We start from the raw sequence: 9334 nt of genomic DNA, 5'->3' as shown, positions 1-9334 counted from the left end.
AAATTATAAAAGATAGAATTAAATCCCTCTTATTTGCTCTTACCTTGGCTTTTATTTTGGTTCATTTTTTCGAGACTACTTGCACAGGAAAATAAGACTTTTTATGTGCAGATATTTTTTCACCCTAGAGTTATAAAATTAACTGTGTTGACAGTTACACAACACCAGAATCAGATTCCAGTGTAAACTGCAACATGTGGTTTAACTTCTCTGGCATTACAGGATCCTACATTTTACCTCTGGAAACATCCCGACATGTTATTGCTTCAACCTGAAACTTTCTTGGGCATAAAAAGATTTTTTTTCTTCTTCTTCTTTGTGCTTGAAGAATAATTAAAACCAAGTGCCTAACTTTAAGGGATGACTTATCAAGGTTTTCCTGGTTGCCTTTGTGGGACTGGAGCATTGAATGAACCAGAAAAATAAACACTCGTGTTTAGAGCGAAATAAGCACCGGACCCGCAGGGAGGTTTGTGGGAATATCGTTGGCGGCAGTGCTGAAAGCCAATGTCGTCCCTCATTTAAAACGATATCGCTCGCTGGCATACCATGAAGACAAAGTGTGCACGGGGTTATTTTTCATCATAATGTCAAAACAACAAAACACTAAGATATTTTGCTGTTTATAGCTTTTCTGCTGATTGGTGGTTCAAAGTATACAAGTACAAAGGAAGGAAGTAGCATATTGTGAAATTATTTTTGTCACTCATTTCAGAAAGCAAAACTAATGTATTACATAGCTCCATTTCAGACAGTGAAACATTCCAGACACCATTTCTTGTAATATTGGTGATTATAGCTTACATTCTCAGAAAATTTGAATATTGACAAAAAGTTAAATGAGGACCTTTGCACTGATCATTTGTGATTGAATGTGGGTGAGTAGAGGACAGAAATCCACAGTCAATCTACCAATACACTTGAGAGTATTTCATCTTTCCTGAAATGCTTCTGTTGGCATGGAGACGCTTATTTCATTCACTGGCCTGACTTGGTTTTGGGTTTTCAGTATCTGTAAGTAATAATCATCAAAATTACAATGAAATAAATATCGCATTGTTCCATTATAGGCGTAAAGAATCAATCAATACACGAGTTTCACTTTTGGAAATGAGCTCAAAAATACTTTTTCACAATATTGTCATATTTTGAGATGTACCTGAATGAGTCCAAATCTGTGGCAATAATCATGTTAGAGATTAATCGCAGTCTCTCTGTTTATTACCCATAATGCTTCCAGGAAACTGTGTCTCATTAAATCATGAGATGCATTCGCTGGAATACATTTCTCTCATCGGAAGTGAGCGATAATTCACTTCCGATGAAGCTTTTGAGGATTCACCAGAAGTGAATTATCTCTCATTAAATTAACTTGAGGTCTTCTAGAAGCTAGAAAAAACATGTTCGGTTATTTATTTTGTTCACACAAATCATACTGTTTATACATGAAAACATGCCAATGTGCACAGCTAAAATGTTTATTGATTTTTTTTACAATAGTGTAGTCAGAGCTCATGGCTTTAGAATCCAAAAGAATGAAATATTGTGTTGCTTTTAAAGCCGCGTCCGACTTTAAATCTACAGACAATTCTGAAAATATAAATAGCAAAAGTTTCATTCCTTGGAAACCATCATAAAAGTCATGAATGGTTTGTTTCCACCAGGATGTATTTCTGTGAATGACTGTGAGTCTCGTGAGAAGTGGTTCTTAAAATGAGTGGTTTGGGGGAAACCTCAGAACTGGAAGCAGTAAAAGCATCACAGAAAAGACTCGCTTGGCAGCAGTTTGATGCTGCGGCTGACGCTATGGACTCAGCCCACTTCAGCCATTGTCCTCATATTCAGCAGACCAATGGTTTTAAAGGGGAATCTCAGGATCAGATTTAGAATATTTTTGGTTTATCTTGGCATGACTCTCACTCGGTCACTCTGACAGCGTGCCAGGACAAAGAAAATCTCAAAGTTGAACAAATTAAAGGTAAAATCCAAGTTCTGTGAAATGTTCGGGCTACACGGATTGGTCAAGCCTTCACTTCCGTAGGTTTCTTTTTCCTGATGTTTTTAGAAATAGTTTTGGTTGAGAAAGTAAGATGGTATGAAACTGAGACAGAAATGAGGGCGAGCTGAAGTGGTTTACACGATTCAAAGTTGATAAATGCGAGACTGTTGTACTTTCACATGTCTTGAATTTAACTATTTTGTGGTTTCCCAATGAGGTGGAACTGTTTACATAAAGTTTTCAGCACAGGGAGAGAGAAAGCACGGTGTCCTCTGGACCCGCTCTCACGCAGGTGGTCACTTCTCCAGTCTGGGGAAAATCCACTGCCCCTACTCTGAGTTTTGAATCTGCTCAACTCAAGAGAACCGACAAGCTCGGATTTGTAGAATATGATCGGTCATGCATACCAGAGGAATTCTATTTTTTTTTTCTCAAACTTTGACTCCCAGTGATGACAGAGAGAAGGTTCGGTTATATTCTCATGCTGGAAGCCAGCAGAGACATTTTTAGCTTGGCTCTGCATCGTACCAATTAAAATGTCTCCAGAAATGAGCGACTGTCGTCTCTGTTGTTTTCCCCTCTTCCAAGCAGCAAGTCCAACAAAGGCAAAGGTCTTGCTTCTGCCCTCTCTGCTCTACGTTCACAGAGTATTAAAGTGGCTCCAGCCACAGCCTTCTACAACTTAAAATAACAATGCAAATGCTGTTTTGTAATTAAGCCCACAAGGTTTACAGTAATCTGAGTCAGCTCTGAACCCTTGTGCTGCAGGAATTATTTAATGATCAAAGTTTTCAGCTTCGTGTGGATAAACCCCCACCAGATGCACTTTGCTACAGAATGGCCTTGAATAAGACAACTATTATTATTGATTTTGACTCAAAACACCTGCTTTCCTCATAACATTTGTCTCCTAATAAACATTCAGAGGAAACTGCAAAAAGAGACATTAATTATTGAATGTAGACTTATGCGAAGTTTGAGCATGTTTACTCAAAGATCTCAATCACTGGTTTTTCTTCCAAATCTCTGTTTAAGTGAATAACTTAAAGTCTTGGAGGAACGCAAGGGGCTAGTCCCTGTCTCCAGTGGTCAGTGGGCTGGAGACCATCCCAGGGCAATTTGGAGACACATAATCCTGCATTGTCCTCAGAGCAGATGCCTCTCATCATCAGTTCAAAGAATATTTTTCCGACATTCATTTCTGACTTTTAGGTTTTTCATGTTGGGGAAAGATTTCCATCACGCACAAGAGTTCCATCACGCACAAGAGTTCTTAACTCTTGTGCGTGCGAGGACTAAGGCAAATCAGCTTGCCTCAGTGTTTGGGGTCGGTTGGACCCCATTTGTAAACACAAGGGTTAATTGACAAAGCACCCAATTCATCACACAGGTCTCGCCAAGACACTTTACAAGATGGACATTTTTAATTACGTACAATTAAGCTGAGGCTGCACAGTGGCGCAGTTGGTAGAGCTGTTGCCTTGCAGCAAGAAGGTTCTGGGTTCAATTCCCAGCCTGGGTCTTTCTGCATGGAGTTTGCATGTTCTCCCTGTGCATGTGTGGGTTTTCTCCGGGTACTCATGTTTCCTCCCACAGTCCAAAAACATGACTGTCAGGTTAATTGGCCTCTCCAAATTGCCCCTAGGTGTGTGTGTGTGTGTGGTTGTTTATCCTGTGTGTCTCTGTGTTGCCCTACAACAGACTGGCAACCTGTTCAGGGTGACCCCCGCCTCTCACCCGGAACGTTAGCTGGAGATGGGCACCAGCAACCCTCCCGACCCCACTGAGGGACAAGGGTGTAAAGAAAATGGATGGATGGACAATTAAACTGGGTTCAAAAGCACTTTTTCATTTAGTTTAGAGCTGTTTGTTAATTTAGTCGGACGTAGAACCACTGAACCAGGTCTATTTTTTGTGGAAAGCAAAGGAAAAAATGAAGAGAGAGATAGAGCAAAGCTAGTTGAAGTAATCAATGCATAAAGAAAATTGACTAAAATGGTCATAAAGTCCTCCGGTAGCCTAAAATTGTTGCCTAAAAATGTGAATGTTTTTAATTTGCTATCAGTGACAATCTCCACTTTCTTGTTTTCACTAAGCCTCAGGGGAATTTGATTTTTTATTTTCATAATCAAGATGGCAACACCACTGTTACTCTGCATCTGTGGTTAATTAGCACTGATTGGCTTGTGGCATCTACAATTACATTATCTTAAATTAGAGAGACACAATGCAAGACATGTGATGAAGGTGATGGTGATGACAGCTACATCATTAATAATGAGGACTTAACTTCTGTCCTTGATGTGCTTGAAAGAGTTTCATTGTCCAAACATCAGTCATTATAGAGTAGTAAAAACTCAGAGCCGACACACTGCAGATGGCTGTGTGTCGGAGACAGTGGAGTGGGAATGCTTTGGGTTTTCATGGTATTTTCAGCTTGTCTCAGGACATAGGAGTTCAGCTACCAGGGCCTCACAAAGTGGAAAATGCTGCATTTATTTTAGGTTGAGCATAGCGACAGTAGAAAGTTTATCTGGCCGTTAGCCATCCTCTCTACTAGCAACAGTGATCCCGATCTGTAATTCATATATTTATCTGAACACACACTCTCACCGACGCATTCATTTTGCCACAGAGCTGCATGATATTTCTTTCAACCGTGCAAGTCATGCCAAGTCGCTAAAGATTTATGGGCAGGGGACAAATGCCCCTCTCCTGTGGAATAGTCGTGACATGGAGACATAAACAAACATCGGCGTGACAGAGGCCTTAGTTTTGGGATGGAAACGGTCCAAAGTCCTATTGCAGACCAGAATGATCTCACCTTAACAGGAAGTACACATGAATGCACCTTCTAGCTATTAATTCCCATTAAAAATAACCAGGAAATGTTTCTGTGTAATAGCTTTGGAAATATGGCGTACAGTACGATACTGTGATGCTTGTGTGGAAAGACCACCCATCTCACCTGGCAAGGGTGACATATGCTCTGTTTCGGCATCCAGATTTAGATTATACAGAGTCATGTTGTTCATTTATAGAGAATGAAAACAGATGGGTCCAGTTTCTGTTGACCTAATGATTATTTTAGATATACCTTCCTGCAATAAATTATGAAATGTTGCCTTCTCTACAGACCTCATCACTTTTGGAGATGCCCGAAGATCCATATAGGGATCCTATATTGACCATATTGATCCTGAAGTGTGTTAACGGAGTAAAATACCAAACGGAGGCAGCTATTAAATAACTGTAAGTCTAAAGTGCTTCATATGCATTTTTCTTCCAAGTTGAAAGGTTTGAGTCTATCTTTCACTTGTTCTTGACTTATCTGCAGCTTTTGTTGGGAGCTGAGATGTTGCAAAAAATACCTTATCCTACAGTCTTGGTAAACTGTTTTCAACATGAAAATGTCCAATGAAGTTAAGAGCCAAAATGTGGACCTACTGAACAAAAGCATTTAAGGGGTCACAAATTGATCTGTAATCTCTGACTCTCTGAATTCCTACGATTATTTTCTGCTATCCGATTTGCTGTCATCCAAAAAACTGCAACTGCAACAGAGAAAGACTGCAGGGGAAAGTGGAAGGCCCGGACCTGTTAGAAAAGCTAGTTTGGAAAATACTAAATGCCAGAAACTTGTCAAGCAAGAAAAAAACCCAACTAAAAGGGGAAAATGTTGAAGTAATAGTAGTGTCTAGCCAAGAAAGTTTATATTTGTAAAAGATGGAAACTTCTGCTTGAGGAAAAATGCTGAAAGCAATCACCTAGGAAGATCAGAAGCTTTTAATGACATCATTGAAAAAAAAAGTTCTTTTTTTATGTGATACTTGAATTGTAACAGTTGTTCTGTTGATGCATTTCATATTTTTAATGTCTTACCCTGTTGTTATGTAATGCACTTTGAATTAACCTGTTTATGAAAGTTACGACATAAACAAACTTCCCTTCCTCTACCTTATGTTGCAAATTTAATTGTTTAATTATTGTCTGTTCTGTTGGGTCACCTTAAACACATTGGAACCTGTAAGGCCTTTGTAATACGAATTATTCAGCGTTACTCTAGAAATATTGTGTCACATTTATTGTGAATTTAAGACAGGGAAGTAAATACGTCATGTTAAACTCTATAATAAAACCAGTTAAAATGAGCTTGGTGATTATAGTGTAATAGTGACACCTTGTGGTCAGTGACTCATCCGACATGACACATTTGCGTGACCATTCTCTGCGTCATACTCTTCCACTGAACTGGAGAAGTTCTTAGTGGGAACTGAAATAGTACATTCCATGCAAAAAAACTAAGTGAAGTGAAAACTAAGGCATAAAAATACACGTAACTGAATAAACGATCTTAGTAATTAGATTAATGTACCGAGAAAAGTTGAAATACTTTAAATACACCGTCACGGATGTGATGTGAGGAAATGTAGGAAAATAGCGTGAAGAATATTAGTCATATTGAAAAGTCGCAGTAAAGACCTACTGCTGCGTGTTCTGTGTAAAATGTGATAATAAGTCTTGCAACTTCCTTAGTGAGCACCAGGTGGCAGCATAATGCAGTGTTCCACAATCCTGCCAGTATGCTCTCAGAAAATAAAAACCTTGGCAATACAACAGGTTTCAAATTGGAGTTTATCCACAAAACTATATACGTAACATATACTAACTGATATAGTATATATCAGTTATATATATATATATATATATATATATATATATATATATATATATATATATATATATATATACTCATTCCAGTAATAGGTCCAAAAACATTTAGACAAGCACCTGAACTGCACTCTTCTGTCTGCCAGCACTCAGGCAAAGTGGAGACCTGCAGCACACTTCTAGAAGAAGAGCATCACTCTGCTGTGTGATGAGTGACGGCGCACACAGAGCTCTGTCAGTAGCATTTGCAAGTCAATGCTCAAATTTCACCTCTGCCTTCAGTGTGAATTAGCTGCCTGTATTAAAAGTCAACATTTGAAACGATGCGTTTCTCACCTAGCCATTTGAAAAATAATAAATAAAAGTCATCAAACAAGTGAGAATGTGAATCATCCTGATGGTCTTGTGTAGGGACTTTGTTATCGCATAAAGTTTTATTTCAAAACTGACCCATTTGAGAGAATTGTATGACAAAATTGTGCTACTATCTTAAGGAAAGCTAATAGACAGAAGCTCTTATTCCACCCTACTATGAAGAATTTGAAGAATTTAAAAGCTGTCCATTGTTCAGATTGATGAAATTCTTGTGAAAATTGAAAGGCTACACTCCGTCTGCAGGGTCTACAACAGATTGTGATGAAATCACTGTCCTGTTTACAAATGAAAACATTGCAAAAAGACTTACTATCAATAGCCTCTGTGTCACGTTTTGCAGGCCAAAGTCTGCAGAGGACTTCTGAGCAGGAACACAATAATGTTACGGCACAGCAATGGAATTCCTGAGATCCCAGATACACATGCCTGTGGGCGTAAATGTGTCAGCGCCTGTTTTATGTGAGCGTACGTGTGCGTATGTGTGTCACAGAGGATATTTATTTGTATCTGCCTGCTGGGGGGGTGTAGGAGGTGTGTGTGTGTGTGTGTGTATGTGTGCATGTGAGAATAGCTGCTGCTGATGTGGGTCATTACCTCTTCTTTTCCCTCAGGGGCCATGCAGCAGGAGAGGACAGAAGGGGAGAGAATGGATTGGGGGGCGGATGGGAAGAGTCGGGGGTGGGTGGGAAAAATTGAGGGTGGAGGAGGGAGTGTGAGGAGAGGGGTGTGGGAGGGCTCTGAGATTGTGTGTGGATGAGAGTGAGTGCTAGGAGGTGGGGTCCCTGAGGAGCACAGACCAATAAATCACCATGCCGTCTCTGTGCTGACACCCAGCTTGTCTGATGAGGAACAGAGGAGAAGGGGGTGCTGGGGGGAGGCAGTGGAGAGATGGGGGTGAAGATGAGGAGGGATGGTCATCGTGACAACACTGTGGCATTGTCTTCCCGTCACTCAGGTCCTTACTAGTCAGGAACCGCACTCAGCCTTAAACCGGATAGCACTGGGCAGACTGGGAAGAGGTTCAGAGGACAGGAAAAAGTGGAAGCATCAATGTTTTTCATCCAGGCCAGGCGCCCGGAGTCTGCAGACAATAATACATTTTTACTTTTAGAAATATGATAGATATGAACCTCCTTTGCATATTTGTAGACACTATTTTTAAGGTATGTTTCAAAGTGTTAAGTAATGGTCTTAGTCTTTATTTTGAAGGGCTGCCTTTATAAACTACATTTGCACTGTAAAACACACTTTTGCGAATACCTTTGATGCTCTGAAGTATTGTCAGATTATCAAGATTGATCTTGGTTGCAGAAACACCACAAAGATACACAGCTCTCACGCTCCAGTTTTTTAATACAATGTTTTTTTAAGAGAAAAGACAATGACCAGGAAAAACGCTCGTCCACTTTAGCATCTTTTGCGATGATGCTTATTTGCAAAGTATGTTATGTTTCTAAAGTTTTGCCCTTCCGCCTTGCAATATTTAGAGAAGTCCAAACATGGTGACACCATGGCTTTGCCGGTGTTCACGTTATGTTTGCTACGTTTTCAGATGTGTAGAAAGATAATGTTAGACCATTTACTTGAAGCAGTGTACCTTTCTATTCCCCTAAAACACAAAGCAGATTTGCAATAATCTGACAGAAAAAAAATACAAAAAATATACCTCTTAAAACCCATAGACTCATACAATTGAAACTTGTATGTGTGTATACGTACTTTTGGTCATTGACAGCAAATAATCAAAAGTGAGTACAACAAATTTGTTTATAAAAAAATAAGTTGTACCTGTCAGTGTACTCAAAAGAAAGAGTTGTGTCTCTTACTTACCCTTATTTCTTACACATTCTCATTAGTTTCATTGTACAAATGTCTCTATAGGGCAAAAAGGAAAACATGTCATGTATTCTCCATTACAGACAATTATTTTGTGTTTAAAATCACCTACACAATCGATGACCATCCTCTGTCCCAAGTATTTACACAATTTTTAGTTTGTCAATTTCAAAATTGGTGTATGCTCTTAAGATTTTTCTTCACAAAAGAAGAATAAAAAAATCAAATTCATGTTTCATTCATGACTGTAGAGAGTCTACCTTAGCAGTATACAGGGATGATGATGAAATGGGACGCAAATAGGAGAAATTAATAAGAGGAGTGGATTCATTATTATTGTCCATACCTAAGAGGGTGTCTTAGCTTTTAAATCAAAATGTCCTCATTATAGAGTTATTCTATTAAAAATAACAGGAGTAACTTTGAGAGGCTTAACTAGGGGTGTGTTCTGCA

This window comes from Poecilia reticulata, chromosome 4 (assembly GCF_904066995.2).
Source record: "Poecilia reticulata chromosome 4, P_reticulata-male-v2, whole genome shotgun sequence".
Lineage (NCBI taxonomy): Eukaryota > Metazoa > Chordata > Actinopteri > Cyprinodontiformes > Poeciliidae > Poecilia > Poecilia reticulata.
This window is presented reverse-complemented; position numbering follows the sequence as displayed.